The sequence below is a fragment of the Hemiscyllium ocellatum genome, chromosome 26 (genome assembly GCF_020745735.1).
Source record: "Hemiscyllium ocellatum isolate sHemOce1 chromosome 26, sHemOce1.pat.X.cur, whole genome shotgun sequence".
Classification (NCBI taxonomy): Eukaryota; Metazoa; Chordata; class Chondrichthyes; order Orectolobiformes; family Hemiscylliidae; genus Hemiscyllium; species Hemiscyllium ocellatum.
Window position 1 is genome coordinate 49,263,794 of NC_083426.1, and position 24,307 is coordinate 49,288,100.

Below are 24,307 nucleotides of genomic sequence, written 5' to 3' on the forward strand. Positions count from 1 at the left end.
CACACGTCTTCGGAAGGTGATGACTGACTGTTGAGTTTTCATACTCCAAAGGCATATTATGCAATCTGTAACTGAATCCATTGATGAGTAACTGATTAATGTGAAGAAAGGCTAGGCAAAGATATCCAGCAGAAATGTCCAGATCAACTTGTTCAGCAAACAAATTGGGAAATTGGAGTTACAGTAGAGTTGTCAACAGTCTAAAAGTATTAAAAATGGATCTCCAGGTCTTTACTATTTGCAATTTTACAGGAAACTTTAATCAAATGAAATAAAGTGAAAGTATTTTTAATTTTTTTTTCAATATTTATATTTTCTTAGCACATAAACACTGGAAACTGACTAAATAGTTACTTGAATAACAGAGGAGCTTTTGTGATTAAAACTCTGGGAAACATCCTTTTGGTGTTAGCAAGCCAATTCAGAGAGACAGTGACACAATTCACTGCCCAATGGTGTAATCCCCACAGGGATATAACTGAAAGTCTGTCTGGTTGAACATAGAAGCATAAAAAGTAGGTGCGTGAGCCGGCTTTTCAAGTCTGCTCCAACATTCAATCTGGTCGTGGGTCAAGTCTAAAAAAAGTTCAAAATCTAAAAAAAATCCATGTCTTTTTTGAATGTATTCAGTGATTTGGCCTCCAGAGCCTTCTGGGATAGAGAATTCACTATCCTTTGAGCGAAGAAACATTTCCTCATCTCAATCCTTAATGGTTTTTCCCATATCCTGCGAATGCATCTCCTGGTACTAGAGCCCCCACACAGGGAAAACATCTTCCTTCCATCGAAACTGAGTAGCCTTATTAGAGTTTTATATAGTTCAGTCAGATCCTCTCTCAACCTTCTAAACTCTAGTGAATACAGGGTCAGTCACAACAATCTCTCCTCATGCAGCAGTCCAGCAACTTGGTATCAACTGAGTAAACCTCCACTGCACTCTCAGGAGGATTTAAACTAGTAAGGTGGGGGGGGGGGGGGGGGGGGGAGGGGGGCGGGGGGGAGGGGGGCGGGGGGGACCCAGGGAGATAGTTAGGAAAGAGATCAATCTGAGACTGATACAGTTGATAAGAGAGTCAAATAGTCAGGGCAGGCAGGGATAAAGCAGAGAACAAGGTGGGACTGATAAATTAAACTGCATTTATTTCAGTGCAGGAGATCTAACAGGTAAGGCAGACGAACTCAGGGCATGGTTAGGAACATGGGACTGGGTTATCATAGCAATTACAGAACTGTGGCTCGGGAATGGACAGAACTGGCAACTTAATGTTCCAGGATACAAATGCTACAGGAAGGTCAGAAAGGAGAGGCAAGAGAGGAGAGGGAGTAGTGTTTTTGACTAGGGACAGCATTACAGCTGTGTAGAGGGAGGAAGTACTTTCAGGGAAGTTATTTGGGTGGAACTGAGGAATAAGAAAGGGATGTGGTGCTGGAAAAACACAGCAGGCCAGGCAGCAACCGAGGAACAGGAGAATCGACATTTCGGGCATAAGCCCTTCTTCAGGAATTTTTCAACTCTGGTCTCCAGCATCTGCAGTCCTCACTTTTTCCCAATAAGAAAGGGATGATCACCTTATTGGGATTGTATTGTAGACCTCCTAATAGTAGGCAGAAAATTGGAAACAAATTTGTAAGGAGATTTCAGTTGTCTGTAAGCATAATAGGGTGGTTATGGTAGGGGATTTTAACTTTCCAAACATAAACTGGGACTGCCATAATGTTTAGACAGAAAGGAATTTGTCAAGTGTGTACAAGAAAACTTTGATTCAGTATGTGGATGTACCTACTAGAGAAGGTACAAAACTTGACCTACTCTTGGGAAAGAGGTGTCAGTGGGGCAGCACTTTGGGAACCAATAATTCTATTAGCTTTAAAATAGTGATGGAAAAGGATAGACCAGATCTAAAAGTTGAAGTTCTAAATTGGAGGAAGGCCAATTTTGACGGTATTAGACAAGAACTTTCAAAAGCTGATTGGGGCCCGATGTTCGCAGGTAAAGGGACGACTAGAAAATGAAAAGCCTTCAGAAATGAGATAACAAGAATCCAGAGAAAGTATATTCCAGGTAGGGTGAAAGAGAAGGCTGGTAGGAGCAGGAAATGCTGGATGATTGGAGAAATTGAAGGTTTGGTTAAGAAAATGAAAGAAGCATATGTTAGGTATAGACAGGAGAGATTGAGTGAATCCATAGACTATAAAAGAAGTTAGAGTGTACTTAAGAGGGAAATCAGGAGGACAAAAAGGGGACACGAGATAGCTTTGGCAAATAGAATTAAGGAGAATCCAAAGGGTTTTTATAAATACATTAAGGACAACAAGGGTAACTAGGGAGAGAATAGGACCCATCAAAGATCACTAAGGTGGCCTTTGTGTGGAGCTGCACGAGATGGGGGAGATACTAAACGAGTATTTTGCATCAGTGTTTACTGTGGAAAAGGACATGGAAGATATTGAATGTAGGGAAATAGATGGTGAGATCTTGAAAAATGTCTGTATTACAGAGAAGGAAGTGCTGGATGTCTTGAAACGCATAAAAGTGGATAAATCTCCAGGACCTACTAAGATGTTCCCTAGAACTTTGTGGTAAGCTAGAGAAGTCATTGCTGGGCCTCTTACTGAGATATGTGTATCATCGATAGTCACATGTGAGGTGCCGGAAGACTGGAGGTTGGCAAACGTGGTGCCACTGTTTAAGAAAGATGGGAAGGACAAGCCAGGGAACTATAGACCGGTGCGCCTGACCTCAGTGGTGGACAAGTTGTTGAGAGGGAATCCTGAGGGACAGGATGTACACGTATTTGGAAAGGCAAGGACTGATTAGGGATAATCAACATGGTTTTGTGCGTGGGAAATCATGTCTCACAAACTTGATTGAGCTTTTTGAAGAAATAACAAAGAGAATTGATGAGGACAGAGCGGTGGACATGATCTAAATGGACTTCAGTAAGGTATTCAACAAAGCTCCCCATGGGAGACTAGGTAGCAAGGTTAGATCTCATGGAATACAGGGAGAACTAGCCATTTGATCAGCCATGATCATATTGAATGGTGGTGCAGGCTCGAAGGGCAGAATGGCCTACTCCTGCACCTATTGTCTATTGTCTATTTGGATACGGAACTACCTCGAAGGTAGAAGACACCAAGTGGTGGTAGAGGGCTGCTTTTCAGATTGGAGGCCTGTGACCACTGGAGTGCCACAAGGAACAGTGCTGGGTCCACTGCTTTTCATAATTTATATAAATGATTTGGATGTGAGCATAAGTGGTATTGTTACTAAGTTTGCAGATGACACCAAAATTAGAGGTGTAGTGGACATCAAAGAAGGTTACCTCAGATTTGTGGGCGGCACGGTGGCACAGCAGTTAGCTCTGCTGCCTCACAGCGTCAGAGACCCAGGTTCAATTCCCGCCTCACTGACTGTGAAGAGTTTGCACATTCTCCCCGTGTCTGTGTGGGTTTCCTCCCAGTACTCCGGTTTCCTCCCACAGTCCAAAAATGTGCAGGTAGGTGAATTGCTGAAAATGTGTTGCTGGAAAAGCATAGCAGGTCAGGCAGCATCCAAGGAACAGGAGATTCGACGTTTCGGGCATAAGCCCTTCTTCAGGAATGAGGAAAGTGTGTGTAATGTTGGACACACTTTCCTCATTCCTGAAGAAGGGCTTATGCCCGAAACGTCGAATCTCCTGTTCCTTGGATGCTGCCGGACCTGCTATGCTTTTCCAGCAACACATTTTCAGCTCTGATTCCCAGCATCTGCAGACCTCACTTTCTCCAGGTAGGTGAATTGGTCATGCTAAATTGCCCATAGTATTAGGTGAAGGGGTAAATGTAAGGGAATGGGGCTGGGTGGGTTGTGGGTCGGTGTGGACTTGTTGGGCCGAAGGGCCTGTTTCCACACTGTAAGTAATCTAATCTAAAATTACAACAGGATCCTTACCAAATGGGCCAATGGACCGAGGAGTCACAGATGGAGTTTAATTTAGATAAATGTGGGGTGATGCATTTTGGGAAAGCAAATCTTAGCAAATGGTAAGGTCTTAGGGAGTGTTGCTGAACAAAGAGACCTTGGAGTGCAGGTTCATGGTTTTTTGAAAGTAGATTTGCAGGTAGATAGGATAGTGAAGAAGATATTTGGTATGCTTTCCTTTATTGATCAGAGTATTGAGTACAGGAGTTAGGAGGTCATGTTGTGGCTGTACAGGACATTGGTTAGGCCACCTTTTGAATATCGCGTGCAATTCTGGTCTCCCTCCCATTGGAAGGATGTTGTGAAATTTGAAAGGCTTCAGAAAAGATTTACAGGGATGTTGCCAGGGTTGGAGGATTTGAGCTATAGGGAGAGGCTGAACAGGCTGGGGCTGTTTTCTCTGGAGCGTTGGAAGCTGAGGGGTGACCTTATGAAAGTTTATAAAATCATGAGGGGCATAGATAGGATAAATAGGCAAGGTCTTATCCCTGGGGTGGGAGAGTCCAGAACATGAGGGCATAGGTTTAGGATGAGAGGGGAAAGATATAAAAGAGACCGAAGGGGCAGCTTTTTCACTCAGAGGGTGGTGCTTGTGTGGAAGTGGTGGAGGCTGGTAGAACTGCAACATTTAAAAGGCATTTGGATGGGGATATGAATAGGAGGGGTTTGGAGGGATATGGGCCGGGTGCTGGCAGGTGGGACTAGATTGGGTTGGGATATCTGGTTGGCATGTACGAATTGGATCAAGGGGTCTGTTTCCATTCTGTACATCTCTAAGACTCTTTGACTCTAAGTATTTAGATTATGCACTTGTGATGCCAAAGCATACAACCTGGACTTCACCTCCTCCCATCCCTCCCTCCTATAAAAACACTCCCTTGTTCGCAATTCCTCTGCCTTCACTGCTTCTGCTCCAAGGAGGACCAATTCCACCATAGAACACCCCAGGTGGCCTCCTTCTTTAAAGACCGCAATTTCTTCTCCCATGTGGTCGACAATGCCCTCCAGCACATCTCCCCCACTTCCCGTACCAATGCAACAAAGACAGAAACCCCTTCACCTTCCAACCCACCAACTTCCGCATACATTGCATCATCCTCCATCATTTCCGCCACCTACAAACAGACCCCACCACCAGAGATGTATTTCACTCCCCACCTCTATCTGCATTTCGGAGAAACCATTCCCTCCGCGGCTCCCTTGTCAGGTCGGCACCCCCCGCCAATCCACCATTCCCTCCTGGCACCTTCCCCTGCCACTGCAAAGTCTGTGCCCACACCTCCCCTCTCACCTCCGTCCAAGGCTCCAAAGGGCCTTCCACATCTAACATAAGATTACCTGTACTTCCACACACGTCATCCACTGTAACCATTGCACCCGATGTGGTCTCCTCTACATTGGGAAGACAGATCGTTTCAGAGAACATCTCTGGGACACTTGCACTAACCAATTCCACTACCCTGTGACTGAACAGTTTAACTTCCCCTCCCTCTCTGCCAAGGACATGCAGGTCCTGGGCATCCTCCATGGCCACAGGATACCTGGAGGAAGAATGCCTTATCTTCCGCCTTGGGATCATCCAACCACATGGGATCAATGTGGATTTCACCGGTTTCCCCATTTACCCTCCCCCCATCTTATCCCTGTCCCAAACTTCCAACTTGATACTGCCCTCTTGAGTGGTCCTACCTGTCCATCTTTCTCCCCATCTATCCACCCCACCCTCCTCTCCAACCTGTCACCTTCTCCCCCACCTTCATCTACCTATCACATTCCCAGCTACCTTCCTCCCTGCCCCACCCCCCTCCCATTTATCTCTCAGCCCCCTTGGCCCATAAGCCTCACTCCTGATGAAGGGCTTATGCCCAAAGCGTCGACTCTCCTGCTCCTCAGATGTTGCCTGACCAGCTGTGTTTTTTCCAGCACCACACTCTCCAACTCTCATCTCCAGCATCTGCAGTCCTCACCTTCTCCAAAGCATGCAAGGCATTGGGTCAAATGGGATAACTCCTCCTCAGCTAGTCATGGGTTAGGAGGCATTTATACTTGTTGACTAACCCAATAAGATGCTGTGCACTCTCTTTGATATGTATCGAACCAATTGATTTTGTGTTCAGAGTTTTATATATCCTCAGTAAGGGCATACTTAACTTTTGCTTAAATGTCTTCATCATTTTGGCCCTATGCTTAAGGTGCTGCAGTCCAGAATCCTATGTTGTTCAGCTTGGAGTGTTTTGCACCTAAACCATCCATATTTCAATGCGGAAGTCTGCTCCTGACCTACTTCCCCAGGAAAGGACTCATTCCAGGCAGTATGCCATGGTTCACAGGCTGGACATCAATTCACAGGTACCATCTGAGGAACTCTCACTTCCTGTCACCACCTCCAGCTCTTCCATTGTCTCGTTTCTCTAGTTCGCCAATCAGTCACATTGATCAATGTCTATGTGCAATCCATCGAACCAGGTTACTTCCCTGGAGTGCTGACAGTAATTATCTTCCACTGAGATCTCTGTGAACTTTGTGTTGCAATTTAACTTATCAAAATGTGCATGTATTTGATTTTTACTTTTGCTAAGATTTATTGCCTTAAGTTCAATGTTGGCCACTTTCATTTATCTCTGAGCTTAAAACGTAAAACCCATTTCTTAAATTTTTGTAAAATATACACTTCAAGCATACCAGTTTAAACAAGCTGAACATCGTTTGTTTTGAGCTAATTAGTTTGCAGTAACTGACATCTGTGCTCCAGTTTCTTCACTGGATTCACAAAAGAAAAGCTCAGGCTGGTGGAATCTTGCCATCATTCCAAACATGTGTCGTCAATGCTAACACTAAAGTCCGCTTTCAGACACCAGCCCTAACTCGTTCAGAACTAAAATCAACAGCTTGTGGTGTATGTACAACTGAACAGCTTGTCTGACTGCATCAAGCAGCATAGCAAATCGCTCAAGTACAGTTCAAGTAACAGGTAGGCCAATACACCCCACTAGGACAGCAGGTTTCCCGCTCTGGATGAATGAAATATATTGATCTTTGTGGCAACTCAGTAAATTAAAAAATTGAGAGAGGACAGCAGTAAATTATAATATTGGAGATGATAGTTCAACAATATGTTGTAATGAATTTAATCCTGTATTCCTCTTTGGGTTTATTAATGACTATCTTCCGTTTGGGCTCTTTGTTCTGGCTTGGCGAGACCTAAGGGACAACTTTTTCACGCAGAGGGTGGTACGTGTATGGAGTGAGCTGCCAGAGGATGTGGTGGAGGCTGGTACAATTGCAACATTTAAGAGGCATTTGGATGGGTATATGAATAGGAAGGGTTTGGAGGAATATGGGCCGGACTGGCAGTTGGGACTAGGTTGGGTTGGGATATCTGGTCGGCATGGACAGGTTAGACCGAAGGGTCTGTTTCCATGATGTACATCTCTATGACTCTATGTCCTGAGAAATATTTTCATCATCTCAAGAGCTGTAATTGGCCTCTGTGGTAACATGTCCCACATTTGTTCACCAACTATCTTAAACTGCTGTCTTTTTGCTGTTGGGATCAATTTCTCTCTTTCTACTCTGTTCAAAGCCCTCCTGATTCGGACATTTCTCTCAAATCTCCTCTCAGTCTTCTCCCCATGAAGGAGAGAAGCTGTTGCAGCTGTTTCTCATTCCCAGAAACATTCCTGGACATTTTTGTATCCTTCAGCAATGTAGTGGCCTCAAATGAATACTCCAGTCATGGTAAAAGCCAAATTTAATAGCAATTTATCTTAACTTCCTATCTTTTAGATTCTTTGCCTCCATTATAAAGGCCAGGATGCCACACACTGATAGCATTCTGATTATATTTACTTTTGTGCAGAACAGGCAGTAATTTGGAATTCAAATGTCCCTCTACTGAAATGTCAGATGGGAGGGAAGTCAGGTGATGCATGTTTTAATGAGTATGTCTGTAAACAAAGGCTGATGGAAGTGTGCAATTAGAATCCACCTTAGTGATATTGATTTTGAGTAATTGGTAAATTATACTGTATACAAGTTTACCGTATTGAAAATCTTTAACAGCAAGCTTCCTTTTTGTTTGTTGTAACATGACTTTAAAAGGAAAAGTAAAGTCATGGTCAGGAGGAAACCAAGTGTTCCAGAACTTTCTTTCTTAGATGCAAACCACCAAAGCATTCAGAATGGAACAAAATGATTGGCTTTGGGGAAATGGTCCAATTATCAAATTGTTGTAGAAAACTAGCGCCACCTTTCCTAATAATCAGAAATGGTAAATATTCCATTAAACTCTGTTCCCAGTCTTCAGTCCTGTCACCTTTACGGGGGTCCAGCAATCTGGAATTATTGACTGATATACTTTGAAAGGGCAGGGCACTAACCTTCCAAAAAATCTGAATTGCAGGATTTAAAAAATGCAATAGATATATTCTGGAATAAAAGTAGAATAGACCAGAATTGCTACAGCATGGAAATAGGACTTTTGACCCAACAAGTCCAGACCAACTTTCCAAAGAGCATCTCACCCAGACCGACCAATTCTCACGTTTTACGTGTCCCTGACTGTAACTGTTATGCCATTGGTAGCCAGGTCTTCGATGTGCAGTGCTTGCGGTTTGTTAATTGTTTAATTTGTCAAAAGGGTGATTTGGTGGTGGGTGGCAAAAAAAAAGAGCTAGGTCCGTCCAACGCTATTTGATTTGACCCTTGCCTGGTTTTCCCACCTTTTTGATGTGTGTTATTGTTACACTGTGTTTGTAATTTAATTATTTGGGTGATTTGATGGCAGGTGTGGAAAAGGCAGCTGGCTACATGGAGCACATGGTGTCTGAGGGCACTATTGAGGATCTTCAGGACCATTGGGCAGCATAGGGATTGATGTACATCCATTTCCCCTCCAATGATATTTTGACTGAATAAGATTTTCTTAGTTTTAAATTAAGCATGTTTCAGTGTCCCCCACCAAAAGTGCTGTATTGTTTCATTTGATTATTTTGTTATGATTTAGTTAATTGGTTTTACTTAAATTGTTTAAAAAAAAGAGCTGGGACCTTCCACAGTTGGGTGTGGGTTTCTGTACAAAGAAAGGACCCAAAAGGGTAAGGTGGAAACTGGCATTTGTGCTCAACTATAGATATACAATAAAGCCCTTATAAATCTCTGCAAGTTTTTTTCAACATATTATTCACAGATCATTGAATCCCTACAGTGTGGAAACAGGCCATTTGGCCTGACAAGTCCACATCGACCCTCCAAAGAGTAACCCACCGTAACCCATTTCCCCACCCTATTGCTTTGTATAATGCATCTAGCCTACATATCCCTGAACACTATGAGCAATTTAGCATGGTCAAGTCACCTAATCTGCACATCTTTGAATTGTGGGAAGAAACGGAGCACCCAGAGGAAACCCACGCAGACACGGGGAGAATGTGTAAACTCTACACAGACAGTCGCCTAAGGCTGGAATCAAACCCGAGTCCCTGGTGCATTGGGGCAGCAGTGCTAACCACTGAGCCACTGTGCCACCCCAACACATGCATGTCCACCTGTTAAATAGATGGGGTGTCAATGAGGTGGATAGCTTTGTAAAGTTTCTTATGTATTACTAGAACTGCACTTATCCAGACAAATAGGGAATATTCCATCACACTCCCAACCAGTGTGGACAGGTTTTGGGGAGTCAGGAGGTGAGTTAATTTGTTGCAGAACTCCCAGACTGACTTGCTCTTGAAGCCACAGCATTAATGTTGCTGATCCTGTTTTTCTTTTGAAAGCTGTTTAATTCAGTGATAGAACTGTGATTGAATGTCAAAAGGAATTTACTAGATTCTTTCTTATTGGAAATGGTCATTGGCTGGCACTTGCATAGCAAAATGCTATTGGTCACTCGTCAGCCAAGCCTGCATGTGTTTTGCACTCAGGTACAGATTGCTTCATGATCTGAGGAACTTTGAATGTGTTGAATATCGCACAGTCATTGCTGATCTTCCTCAGCTGTATCCTTATGATGGAGACAATAACTGGAGATAAGGCAGCTGAAGATGGTTGGGCTGAGGACACTGCGCTCAGGAACAGCAATGTCCTGGGTTGAAGTGCCCCAACCACACCATCTTCCAACCAGTCAAAGGGTTTTCCACCTTTTATAATGATTCTACTAACTATACCCTTCTGGCAAGTTATTCAGTCAAACTTACTGTTAGTTTTAATCCTTGACTAGGAGTGATCTTAAATCATTGCTATAGCTTAATCAATATTGCTGGTAAAATCTCGAATTAGAAATAGAATTAGCCTTTATTGTTACATATGCCCAATGAGTGTGTAAAATGTTTATATCTCAAGTTTAACGCCATCTTAGGTACAAATGTACCCAGGTACAGCTTCTTTAGTTACAATATCTGAGACAATAGAGAAATAAAATGCCCAGTATTGCAGAAATAAAAGTCCAAAGCAACAGACCACACCAGCAACTTGCATCGGGCACTGGCTGAAGACCCTGCCAGGCCTCACCTTGAGGATATGAGGTCGGGAGATTGCTTCAGGCCGTCATGCCAGGCTGAGGATGCCACACCAGGAGGCCACTACAATAGCTGAGTCTTACAATAGGTGGGCCCTACAATAGATGGGCCCTACAACAGCTGGGTCCTACAATAGGCGGGTCCTACAGTAGGCGGGTCCAACAATATCTGGGTCCTACAATATCTGGGTCGTACAATGGGTGGGTCCTACATATCTGGGTCCTACAATTGGCGGGTCTTACAATATCTGGGTCCTACAATATCTGGGTCGTACAATAGCTGGGTCCTACAATGGGTGGTCCTCCAATATCTGGGTCCTGCAATATCTGGGTCCTGCAATAGGCGGTCTTACAATATCTGGGTCCTACAGTAGCTGTGTCCTACGTAAGGCGGGCCCTCCAATTGTTGAGCCCTCCAATAGCTGGGCCCTCCAATAGCTGGGTCCTACTTGAGCTGGATCCTCCAATAACTGGACCCTACAATAGCTGGACCCTCCAGTAGCTGGGTCCTACATAAGGTGGGCCCTCCAATAGCTGCGCCCTCCAATAGCTGGGCCCTCCAATAGCTGGGTCCTCCAATAGCTGGGCGCTCCAATAGCTGGGTCCTATGTAAGGCAGGCCCTCCAATAGCTGGGGTCTCCAATAGCTGGGTCCTACATAAGGCGGGCCCTCCAATAGCTGGGCCCTCCAGTAGCTGGGTCCTACGTAAGGTGGGCCCTCCAATAGCTGGGTCCTATGTAAGGCGGGCCTTCCACTAGCTGGGCCCTCCAGTAGCTGGGTCCTACAATAGGCGGGTCCTACAATAGCTGGGCCCTAAAGTAAATTGTCTTCCCTCCTGGAATTATTCAAGCCAAGCAAAGATACCTCAAAATGAAAGAACCTTATTAGGTATTATAGCAGAATGAACTCTGAGTTTGCCCTATACAGTACAGAGGACTCCCTGCTTAAGAGTTCTAGTGAATATAGGGTTCTGTGTACCAGTGACTCAATTTTCTCTCCTGAACACATTTATGAAGGGACATCATGAGGGACAACAGGATTTATTCCTGGCCTTCCTTGAACTGGAAAAGGAAGCAGAGTTCACAGTCAGCACTCTCTGCCATCAAAGATTACCACCCTCACCATTGGATGTGCCTGGCACTGTTCTACAGCCCAAGAAAGTAGTTTTGATATGGCAAAGAAACAAACTTTGAGGTGGGTTTGCCATGTCTACAGGAGTGTCTAGACCAGTCAATGACAGCATCTAAGAGAACATCAGACTGGGTAAAGTGTCCAAATAGGCCCAGAAGATGAATGTGGGATAGGGTATGGACAAGTCAAAAACCTGATGAGGAGAATGTTGGAGGGGTTGTACCTGAAGTGGGGAACAGGGGGCAAATCATATGAACATGCAGAATAGGACCAGGAGTAGACTACTTGGCCTCTTGAGTTTCCTCCTCCATTCAGTAAGACTAAAATTGATCTGATTATTCCACAGTCCTACTACTCTGAAACCTTTCACTCCCTCGCTACCAAGAATCAATGTACTCTGCTTTAAAACTATTCAAGGGCTTCCACTGTTTTTGAGGAGGAGAGCTCCAAAAACTTCTGTGAAGAACTATTTCTCCCCATCTGTGTCTTAAATGGGCAACTGTTTCTGTTTAAACAGTGACCCCACTTTCTAGATTCACCTGCAGAGGAAATATGTTCACCACATCTGCTCTGTCAAAGCGGTAAATATTTCAAGCAAGTGATCTTTTACCCTTCTAAATTCCAGCCAATCCAAGCCTAGCTTATTCAACCTTCCCTCATCCAGGAAACCCTTCCCCATTCTGGGTGTTAGTCTAGGAACTGCTTCCAGTCCATTTACATCCCTCCTTCAATAAGAAGAAAGAGCCAGGCAAGAGATAGGACCCTGAGACAAGCAATCAGAGACAGAGTTAAATTCATTGGAGCAGATTCAGGAATAATTTGATCTTTCTCATCTTCAGTTTAAAATAAATAGTAATATGTTTAAGGTATGGCAGGACAGCTTGTTTGCTTGGAGTGTGTATCCTGTGGCAAGTGGGGAGTCATGGACACTTCATGTACCTAGAAGATGACATGAACAAGAAGCATTGACAGCTGTAAAAGTATAGTCTCTGGGCTTTTGGATTCACTGAGTCCATCTGCAAAGCTAAGTGCTGTGTTGATAGCATGTTTAATGAAATGGTTACATTGTAAATTCAGATTGGGTAGGGAGGAAATGAATAACAACAAAGCAGTCTGAAAATCCAGGCAGGTAGTAGAGGTGTCCCCCGATTGTAATCGTATGACGTATTGTTATGGACCAGGTCAGACCCTGTCTGATTAGGTTGGGACTGTCTGGTTAGGTTGATGGAGGGGGTAGACCACAGATTGTCCATCAGGTCTTTCCAAAACTAAGGTGGGGGGGGGGGAAGGGTATGGGAGGGGGGTGGATGCTGCCATGGGAAGGAAATTCAGGAACCTATTGAAGGGCTGCAGGCTTGGGGGAAGTGGGGAATGGGGGAATTGGAAGAAGGTAGAGCATGCAAAGTCCAGGATTCTCAGCTCGTAAAGGCTGAGGAGCTTAATGTCATTAAGCTTTTTGCAACTTGTCTCTTTCCACCTGCTATGGCATGTTATTGGAGAGAGTGAATGAGGTGAAAGTGTGTGGCATTTGGTGTTTGTGCATTTGGGTGGAAGATGGTGAAGTCTACTGGCAGCTGACAATTATACTTGTCTAATCACTATGAGGACTGAAATAACCAATGATTATTGCTGTACCTTTCTTGTAAGCCTATTCTTAATTAGAGTCATAGAGTCATAGAGATGTACAGCATAGATACAGACCCGTCGGTCCAATCTGTCCATGCCGACCAGATATCCCAACCCAACCTAGTCCCACCTGCCAGCAACCGGCCCATATCCCTCCAAACCCTTCCTATTCATATAGCCATCAAAATGCCTCTGAAATGTTGCAATTGTCCCAGCCTCCACCACTTCCTCTGGCAGCTCTTTCCATACACATACCACTCTCTGTGTCTCTTAGGTCTCTTTTATATCTTTCCCCTCTCACCCTAAACCTATGTCCTCTAGTTCTGGACTCCCTGACCCCGAGGAAAAGGCTTTGCCCATTTACCCTATCCATGCCCCTCATAATTTTGTAAACCTCTATAAGGTCACCCCTCAGCTTCCGACGATCCAGGGAAAAACGCCCCAGCCTGTTCAGCCTCTCCCTATAGCTCAAATCCTCCAACCCTGGCAACACCTTGTAAATATTTTCTGAACACTTTCAAGTTTCACATCTTTCCAATAACAAGGAGACAAGAATTGCACACAATATTTCAACAGTGGCCCAGCCAATGAACTGTACAGCCACAACATGACCTCCCAACTCCTGTTCTCAATTCTCTGACCAATAATGGAAAGTATGCTAAACGCCTTCTTTGCTGCAAGGTTTGTGAAGGTTTGTAGCTCAGGTTGAGGTTTAGGGTGTAGGTTTGCTCGCTGAGCTGTAGGTTTGATATCCAATGTTACATTACCTGGCTAGGTAACATCATCAGTGGCGACCTCCAAATGAAGAGAAGCTGTTGTCTCCTGCTTTCTATTTATATGTTTGTCCTGGTCGGGGTTCCTGGGATTTGTGGTGATATCATTTCCTGTTCGTTTTCTGAGGGGTTGATAGATGGTATCTAGATCTACGTGTTTGTTCCCAGCGTATTCAAGAAGAACAGATACTCAAAAAATACAGTCCGCAGATTTCTCAGGAACAAACCACGACAAGCAGAACTAACACAGCCAGAAACCCTAACCACCTTACCATACATTAAAGAAGTTTCAGAAATGACAGCCAGACTATTAAGACCCCTCGGAATCCTAGTAGCACACAAACCCACCAACACTCTCAAACAAAAACTAACAAACTTAAAAGACCCAGTGCAACCCCTGGACAAAACCAATGTCATCTACAAAATTCCATGCAAAGACTGCCACAAAGACCATGTTGGACAAACAGGAAGAAAGTTAGCCGCCAGGATACATGAACACCAGCTAGCCACAAAAAGACACGACCCTCTCTCTCTCGTAGCCCTACACACGGAAGAAAAAAAACACCATTTTGACTGGGACAACACATCTATCCTGGGACAGGCTAAGCAAAGACATGCCAGAGAATTCCTAGGGGCCTGGCACTCCAACCACAACGCCATAAACAAGCACATAGATCTAGATGCCATCTATCAATCCCTCAGAAAATGAACAGGAAATGACATCACCACAAACCACAGGAACCCCATCCAGGACAAACATAAAATAGAAAGCAGGAGACAACAGCTTCACTTCACTTGGAGGTCACCACTGATGATGTTACCTAGCCAGGTAATGAAACGTCTGGATATCAATCCTACAGCTCAGCGAGCAAACCTACACCTTAAGCCTTCTTTGCTATCCTATCTACCTGCGACTCCACTTTCAAGGAGCTATGAACCTGCACTCCAAGGTCCCTTTGTTCAACAACACTCCTGAGGACCTTACCATAAAGTGTATAAGTCCTGCTAAGATTTGCTTTCCCAAAATGCAGCATCTCGCATTTATCTGAATTAAACTCAATCTGTCACTTCTCAGCTCATTGGCCCATCTGGTCAAGATCCTGTTGTAATTTGAGGTAACCCTCTTCACTGTCCACTACACCTCTAATTTTTGTGTCATCTGCAAACTTACTAACTGTACCTCTTATGCTAGGATCCAAATTATTTATGTAAATGACAAAAAGTAGAGGACTCAGCACCGATCCTTGTGGCACTCCACTGGTCACAGGCCTCCAGTCTGAAAAACAATCCTCCACCACCACCCTCAGTTTTCTACCTTTGAGCCAGTTCTGTATCCAAATGGCTAGTTCTCCCTGTATTCCATGAGATCTAACCTTGCTAATCAGTCTCCCATGGGGAATCTTGTCAAACGCCTTCCTGAAGTCCATATAGATCACATCTACTGCTCTGCCCTCATCAGTCCTCTTTGTTACTTCTTCAAAAAACTCAATCAAGTTTGTGAGACATGATTTCGCAAAGCCATGTTGACTATCCCTAATCAGTTCTTGTCTTTCCAAATACATGTATATCCTGTCCCTTAGGATTCCCTCCAACAACTTGCCCACCACTGAGGTCAGGCTCACCGATCTATAGTTCCCTGGCTTGTCCTTACAACCCTTCTTAAACAGTGGCACCACATTAGCCCTCCTCCAGTCACCTCACCTGTGACTATCAATGATACAGATACCTCAGCAAGAGGCCCAGCAATCACTTCTCTAGCTTCCCCCAGAGTTCTCGGGCACACCTGATCAGGTATACTTGACGTATACTCTTCTTTCCTTATCTCCTTCCCTTATTTCTTGTCTCTGCCCGTGCTGCTTGTATGAGCTGGATCTTATTTATTTTCGCTCAGTGACTGTGCTGCCAAGTTTCATGGAGAATTTCTCTAAATGTGGCCTGGCAAGATCTCTTACCTCACCTTACCAAACTCTCCTCATTAAATACTATCCCTCTCACCCAGTTCAAGCCCTATCCTATTACCTGTTGTTCCTGGAAGAATTTGCTACTCAGTGGATATTCCCCAAAAAACCAGCATCCCTGCTCCCCAGGCCAGTTGTGCTATTACAAGGATGTGAAGATACATCTAGCTAAAGTGGGTTGAATAAATCAGTTAAAAAGGAAGGTACCATAGAGACTGCAGCAGAAACTTATGGAGATATTTCAGTAAAATGTATTATGAACAAATCTGAGCAGAAGTTGGCCATTCAACCCATCGAGCCTGCTCTACCATTCAAATAGATCATGGTTGATCTAATTGTGGCCTTCATTGTTTTCTTGTCTATTTTCCTTGACTCCCTTGTTAGTCTAATTCAAATTTCCAGAGTACTCAATGATCCTATCTCCACTGCTCTTTAGCGAAGAGAATTTCAAAGACCAACAGCCCTCAGAAACACAAAGATATTTTTCATTTCGATCTTAAATGGGTGGTGTTGTCTTTATAAATTCCAGTCCTTAGTTCTATTCTCTTCTATGGGGAAATGCCTCTTCATTATGTGCCAACTGTGTTCAGGGTATTAACTAGTTCAATAAGAAAACCTCTCATTTCTCTAAACTTCAAATAGTGCAGGTGCAAACTTATCCAATCGTCCTTCTGAAGATAACCCCTTTATTCCAGGAAATAGTTGAAGAAATCTTCTGTGGACAGTTTCTGACACAATTATGCCCTTTCTTAAATAAAGAGACCAAAACCGGACAAAGTCAGGTGTGGGTTCAGCTGCGTTTGTTGACACCATTTACAATTCACACACACTTACTTAAACAGGCTCAGGTTCAGATTTTTAACCAGATGTGGGATGTGAATGGGGATTGATATGAGGTGATGTGGCTGGTTGGAGAGAGAGAGTGTGCTCGGGTGAGGAGTTGGAACAGATTTGGGGAACTAGGTGCTAGGGGAAGAGGGAGAGAGAAAGGAATCAGCCTTCCCCACCTCCACTATCCCCACCTCTCTCCCACCTCTCCCATGTACACCACGGCTCTCACTCTATTCCCCTTCCCTCATTCCCCCTCTCCCTGACTCCCACCTCCCAACCCTCACTCCCTGGCTCTTACTCTCCATCCCCACACTCTGGCCCTCTCACGCCCACTTCCCAGTCCCTACTCCCTGGCTCTTACACTCTCCCCACCACTGCATTGCTGAACCCCATCTTAATATTGTTCTTCTTCTCTGTGCAATGCGGCCATTGAGTAGGATGTCATCGAAATTGTACATCATGATGTGAAATTCAGAAGTTGAGCACACATGCAGTTGTGGCTGTCAACAGAAACTGCCTTCAATAAAATGCTGGTCTTTTATTCTTCCTGGCAAAGTTCATATTTTCCCACTTCAGTCAAATTTTTCCCCATTCACTTAACCGTCTATATCTCTTTGCAGACTTCTCATGTCCCCTTCACAACTTACCTTCCAATGTATCTTTGTGATCAATAAATATAGCTACCATACATTTAGGAGCTTCATCAAAGTCATTGAGATAAATTAGAAAAGATTGAGGTCCCAGCACCAATCTCTGTACCACTCCACTCGTCACATCTTGCCAAAACTGGAAACAACACATGCAGACAGTCTGTTTTCTGTAAGCTAACCAATCCTCTGTCCATGTTAATATGTTACCCACTACACCACTGTTACTCCCTGGAGACTTTAATGTAGCACCCTGTTATCAACATATCTGATGTTGGAATATCAACACTGACTCCAAGATGCGCTGAATATACAGGGCTGGTTTTGCTCATGACCTTTTCTCCAATGGCATTGAAAGAGAACAGTAATAGTGGACATCATCGTCTACAACATTACCACCAGCTGCAGAGCCACTGTGAGAGCTGGAGAGTGGGGCTTGTAGAATGAGGGAGTGAGGGTTGGGGAGTGGGGATCGGGAGGTATTGGGGAGTGGGGGTTGGGCACTGACGTTTGGAGAGTAGGGGAATGAGGGTCAGGGAGCAAGGGTTGGGGCGTGAAGATCAGGGAGTGGGGGAGTGAAGATCAGAGAATGAGGATTCAGGAGTGGGGGAGTAAGGGCTGAAAAGGTAATGAATGGGTGTGGTGGAGTGAGGGTCAGAGATTGGGGGTTGGGGAGTGGGGCAGTGAGGGTTGGAGAACAGAGTGAGGGCTGTGGGTGTGTGAGGAGGAAGTGGGAAAGGGTGACCTCCGCCTCCATCCCTCTCCACAAACCTGGCCCTCCACATCTCTTCCTACTGCTCACCCGATGGCACTCTGCCTCCTCCCGCCCTGGCCATGTCACCCCATATCCACCCCTGTTCACATCCGCATCTAGTTAAAAGCCTGACCTTGAACTAGTTTAAATGTGTGTGTGAATTCAAAATCGTGCTTAGCACATTTGTGCTGGTGTCAGAAACCGGCTAAAAAAGTTTTCTTCAACAGTTTCCTTAAATGAAGGGGTTATCTTCAGAAGGAAGATCGGACAGGTCCAAGGCTGCATGCTCTGAACTTTAGTGACATTAGAGGTGATCTTATTGAAATCCTTAAAACCCTGGGGGCATTTGACACTCTGGTATCTTCCTTTATAACTGATTTAACTGATAGCACAGCATTCTCTGAACTGGCCCAGACAGCAGGATGCTGATGTTTTGGGGAATATCCACTCAGTTGCGAGTCCTTCCAGGAACAACAGGTAATAGGGTGTGGCCTGAACTAGGCGAGAAAGATAGGTATTTAATGAGTTGACTTTGGTAAGGCGAGATAAGAGATCTTGCTAGGCCACACGGAGAAAACCTCTCCATGAAACCTGACAGCACAGGCACTCAGCCAAAAAATCATAAAATCCAGCTCATTCAATCAGTGTGGGCAGAGACAAGAAATAAGATAAGGAAAGAAGTGATTGTGGTGTATTGTTTATCGTAACTACACCATTGAAGAGCATATATCAATAAGAATAGACTTCCAGGAAAAGTACAGCAATAATCAGTGGTGATTTCAACCTTCACAGTGATTACACAAATCTAATTGTAAGCTGCCTATTCACTTGGCTGGAGACTTCACCACCTTTCACCCACATGCGCCAGCACTAACACTTTCACCTCACTCACTCTCTCTGATAACAGGCCATAGCAGGTGGAAAGAACTAGGATGCGTCCAGTCTTCCTGACATTAAGCTCCTCAGCCTCTATGTGCTGAGAATCCTGGAGTTTGCATTCTTTATCTTCTTCCAATTCTCCCATTCCCCACTTCCCCCAAGCCCGCAGCCCTTTAATAAGTTCCTGAGTGACCTTCCCATGGAATCATCCATTTCCCCACCTTGCAACTTCCTCCAGTACCACCCCCCCCTCCCCCCCTCCCACCACCACTCTCAGTTCTGGAAAGACCTGATGGACAATCTGTGGCCCACCCCCTCCAACAACCTAACCATACAGTCCCAGACAGAAGTGTCCATATTGTAAAGTGAAAGGTGGGTATGTGTACCCTGACTAACCTTGACAAGTTAGTAGTGACCCTTTTTCAATCAGGCACATTATGTAGTGAGCTGGATAAAGGACCGAGAGTCCAGGGAAGATCCAACACAACTGTACTGCACACCTTATCAAGGAAAGGGACTATTTCAGCAAACAGGATATTGGTTAGAAATGTGTACACATCTGAATAAGGATGCACAATAGGGATGTTGTGGCCATTCCAGAGACATGGCTAGAGGAGGGACAGGAATGGTTGTTGAGGATTCTGGGATTTAAGTGTTTCAGTAAGAACAGAGAAGATGGTAAAACTGGGGGAGGTAGCATTGTTAATCAAGGCAATACTACAGCAGCTGAGATAATGTTTGAGGACTCAACCATACAGGTAGTTTGGGCTGAGGTTAGAAACAGGAAAGGAGAGGTCATCCTGTTGGGAGTTTTCTGTAGGCCTCCAAATTATTTCAGGGACGTAGAGAAAAGGATAGCAAAGATGTTTCTCGATAGGAGCGACAGTAACAGGGTAGTCGTTATGGGGGACTTTAACTTCCCCAATATTGACTGGTTCAAGTAGTTTAGATTAGATTAGATTTTGATTAGATTAGATAGATAGGCCAGTTTTAAGTTCTGTGTGTGCAGGAGGGTTTCCTGACACAGTATGTAGACAGACCAACAAGGGGCGATGCCATATTGGATTTGTTATTGGGGAATGAATCCAGCCAGGTATTAGATTTGGAGGTAGGTGAGCAACTTGGCAATGGTGACCATAATTTGGTTATGTTTCCAATAGCAATGGGCAGGGATAGGTATATACTGCAGGGAATGAGGTATAACAGGGAGAAAGGCAATTAGGATGCAATTAGGCAAGATTTAGGATGCATAGGATGGGGAAGGAAACTGCAGGGGATAGACGCACTTGAAATGTGAAGCTTATTCAAGGAATAGCTACTGAGGGACATTGATAAGTACATACCGATCAGGCAGGGAGGTAGTTGTCGAGAGAGGGATCCATGGTTTACTAAAGAAGTTGAAGCTCTTGTCAAGAGAAAAAAGAAGGCTTATGTGAGGATGAGACATAAAGGTTCAGTTAGAGGGCTTGAGAGTTATAAGTTAGCCAGAAGAGATCTAAAGAGAGAGCTAAGAAAAGCCAGGAGGGGACATGAAAAGTTGTTGGCAGATAGGATCAAGAAAAATCCTAAGGCCTTTTATCGGTATATCAGGAACAAAAGAATGACTACTAGAGTAAGATTAGGGCCAATCAAAGATAGTAGTGGAAAGCTGTGTGTGGAATCTGTGGACATAGGGGAAGCACTTGATGAATACTCTTCATCAGTATTCACACTGGAAAAGGGAAATGTTAGTGAGAATACAGAGATACAGGCTACTAGATTAGATGGGATTGCAGTTGACAAAGAGGAGGCTTTAGCAATTTTGGAAGATCTGAAAATATATAAGACCCCTGGGCCAGGTGGGATTTATCCACGGATTCCCTGGGAAGCTAGGGAGGAGACGGCAGACACTTTGCCTTTGATATTTATGTTATTATTGTTGACAGGAGTTATGGGTACGGTGTTGGAAAAGGTTATAAGAGATAGGATTTATAATAATCTGGAAAGGAATAATTTGATTAGGGATAGTCAACATGGATTTGTGAAGGGTAGGTCGTGCCTAGCTAACCTTATTGAGTTCTTCGAGAAGGTGACAAAACAGGTGGATTAAGGTATAATGGTTGATGTGGTGTATAGGGACTTCAGTAAGGCATTTGGCAAGGTTTCACACAGTCGGCTATTGACAAAATATGGAGTTTCAAGATTGAAGGTGATTTAGCAGTTTGGATCAGAACTTGGATAGCTGAAAGAAGATGCTGAAAGGTGGTGGTTGATGGGAAATATTCATCCTGAAGCTATGTTACTAGTGATGTGTTGCAAGGATCTGTTTTGGAGCCATTGCTGTTTGTTTTTTATAAATGATCTGGATGTAGGCGTAGAAGGATGGGTTAGTAAACTTGCGGATGACTCTAAGGTAGGTAGAATTGTGAAGAGTGTCAAAGGATGTTGTGGGTTACAGAGGGACATAGATAAGATGCAGAGCTGGGCTGAGAAGACGCAAATGGAGTTTAATGCAGAAAAGTGTGAGGTAGTTCACTTCAGAAGAAATAACAGGAATTCAGAGTACCGGGCTAATGGCAACTTCTTGACAATGTAGATGAACAGAGAGATCTCGGTGTCCAGATGCATTAACCCTGAACATTGCCACCCAGTTTGATAGGGTTGTTAAGAAGGCATATAGTGTGTTGCCAATTATTGGTAGGGGGATTGAGTTTTGGAGCCATGAGGTCATGCTGCAGCTGAACAAGGCACTGGTAAGGCTGAAACTTGAGTGTCGCATATAGTTCTGGTCACCGCATTAAAGGAACGATGTGGAAGCTTTGAAAAGGGTTCAGAGGAGATTTAAGGTGGATAGTGAGAGCCTTTTTCCTCAAATGGTGAAACCTATCATGAGGGGACAGAGCTTTAAATTGAGTGGTGATAGATTTAGGACAGATATCGGGGCCGTTTCTTTACTCGGAGAGTAGTAGGGGCATGGAACGGCCTGCCTACAATAGTAGTAGACTCGCCGGCGTTAAGGGCATTAAATGGGTATTGGACATATATATATGGATCATAATGGAATGGTGAAGGTTAGATAGGCATCAGATTAATTTCACAGGTCGGTGCAACATAAAGGGCTAAAGGGCCTGTACTGACCTGTAATGTTCTATGTTCTATTTATCAGACTTAATAGAGTTTAATTAAAGTACAATAATAGTCTGATAAATATTATTTTTCCTTGATAAAATCTTTCAAGCTCTATCAGTCTTTTCATATAATTCTTCAATAAACAGTCTCAAATCTTTACTTCTGACATGCACATCCAAGGAGTCGCTCCACCCTATTCCACAGGTCCCTACTGCTGTATTTGAGCTGTTATTCTTAAAGGACTGGTAGTAGCCTTTCAGTAAAGCTGGGCAGTGTTCCTTGATTGTTGAGGATTAGCTGATGTTTCAAGATTTCCAGTCATCAGTCATTTGAGGGTGTGTTAAGCTCAGTACCAAGGTTGGCTTAATGTCTCAATCAGGTTGCCTGCGCCCATCTGTGCACTGAGGGAGGCTCTCTGCCTCAGTGAGAGAGCTCTGGCTACTGGGGCCTTATTCCTCTACAACATCTCAGCTGGAGTGCTGCAGTGAATGCCTCAGGAAAGGGACTGTCATTTTCCTGGCCTGTGGGCTGGAGCATCACACTGGGGCCCTCAGGGCGATTACTTTTCTTCACCTCTTTCAGGGCAGTTACGCACTGAGGCCTTACTCTCCCGGCCAGGCTGGGGGTGGGGACCAGCCGTGAGCTGGGTCCCGAGTTTAAACCCCTACTAGGACTGGACTTTTCAGAGGTCACAGTTCTTAGCCACAAGAAAACTATAGAAGCCCTACACAACAGCAGCTGTCAAAACAGTGAAATGAAAGAAGCAGAGGAAGGTGTATTTTGATGGGAAGGTGAATGTGGTAGAATATGGAGTTGGGTCCTGCAGCAGGTCTGTTAGCCAAAACATTCCTGTTGCCCAGGTATTCAGCTCTCCGTTATGGTGTGGGTAAGGCAAGCCTGTCAGATTATAAAGTTACATTGCATTCTGGGAAGACCCGATGATATCACATGAACGAATGAAAGGCAAATGGAGCCCAGAGCATTAGCCAGCAGTTCCATCTGCTTTTCGAGGGAGTGGAGGAAGCAGACACCAACCCAATACTGTGGCCCCTGCTGATCCAGTGTCAGCCCTGACACTGTTCCTATTTCAATCCTGATCCAGTGTCTGCACCAGTCACTGTCCCCGATCCCGGTGCTGATCCCAGGCGAGCCCCGACACTGTTCCCGATCCTGAATCAATGCTTTACCTGGTTACTGATCCCGTTTCTGATCTTGGGTATGCCCCAGCCGCTGCTCCTGGTCCTGACATGGTGCCAGTACCAGTCACAGATTTGATTTGGTTTGATTTATTATTATCACATGTCATGAGATACAGTAAAAGGTATTGTTTTGCATCTTATTCAGGCATATTATACCTTGGAGAAGTACATCAGGGTAATAGAACAGAACACAAAGTACAGTGTTACAGCGATAGAGAAGAAGCAGAGAAAAGAACTTTAATATTGGAGAGTATCATTCAGACGTCTGACAACAGCAGGGAAGAAGCTGTTCTTGAACTTGTTAGTTTTTTTTAAAGTTTTGTATCTTCTGCCCGATAGTATAACCAGGGTGCAAGGGGTCTTTGATGACGTTGGTTGCTTTCCTGAGGCAGCAGGAAGTTTAGATGGAGTCAGTGAATGAGAGGCTGCTTTGTGGGATGGACTGGGCTGTGTTCACAACTCTGTAATTTCTTGCAGTCTTGTGCAGAGCAGTTGCCATGCTGGGCTGTGATGCACCTGCACAGGATACTTTCCAGAGTGCATCTATAAAAATTGGTACAAATCTTTGTGGACATGCCAAATTTGCTCAGCCTTCTGAGGAAGTAGTGGTGTTGGTGTGCTTTCTTGACCGTAACACATATGGACTATTGTCGGTGATATTTACTCCGAGGAACTTGAAGGTCTTGACCATTTCCACCTCAGCACCATTGATACAGACAGGGGCATGACCTATACTCTGCTTCCTGAAGTCAGTGACTAGCTCCTCCATTTTGCTGACATGTCACTAAGCTGTCTATCTCCTTCCCGTACTTTGTCTCATTGTTGTTTGGGGTCCTATCCACTATGTGGTGGTGTCAGCAGCATGTTTGTAAATGAAGTTAGAGGAGAATTTGCCCACACTGTTGTGAGTGTGTAAGAAGCAC

At 44.4% G+C, this 24,307-nt stretch overlaps 1 protein-coding gene across 1 annotated transcript in view; it reads left to right on the forward strand.

The window, feature by feature from the left end:
- The first annotated feature begins 6,845 nt into the window (after positions 1–6,845).
- LOC132828285 (methyltransferase-like protein 27) overlaps positions 6,846–24,307 on the forward strand; it is a 44,500-nt gene continuing 27,038 nt past the window's right edge. Inside the window, exon 1 of the mRNA XM_060845259.1 lies at positions 6,846–6,935. The gene's annotated coding sequence lies outside the window, so the exon portion shown is untranslated. The remainder of the gene's footprint in view (positions 6,936–24,307) is intronic.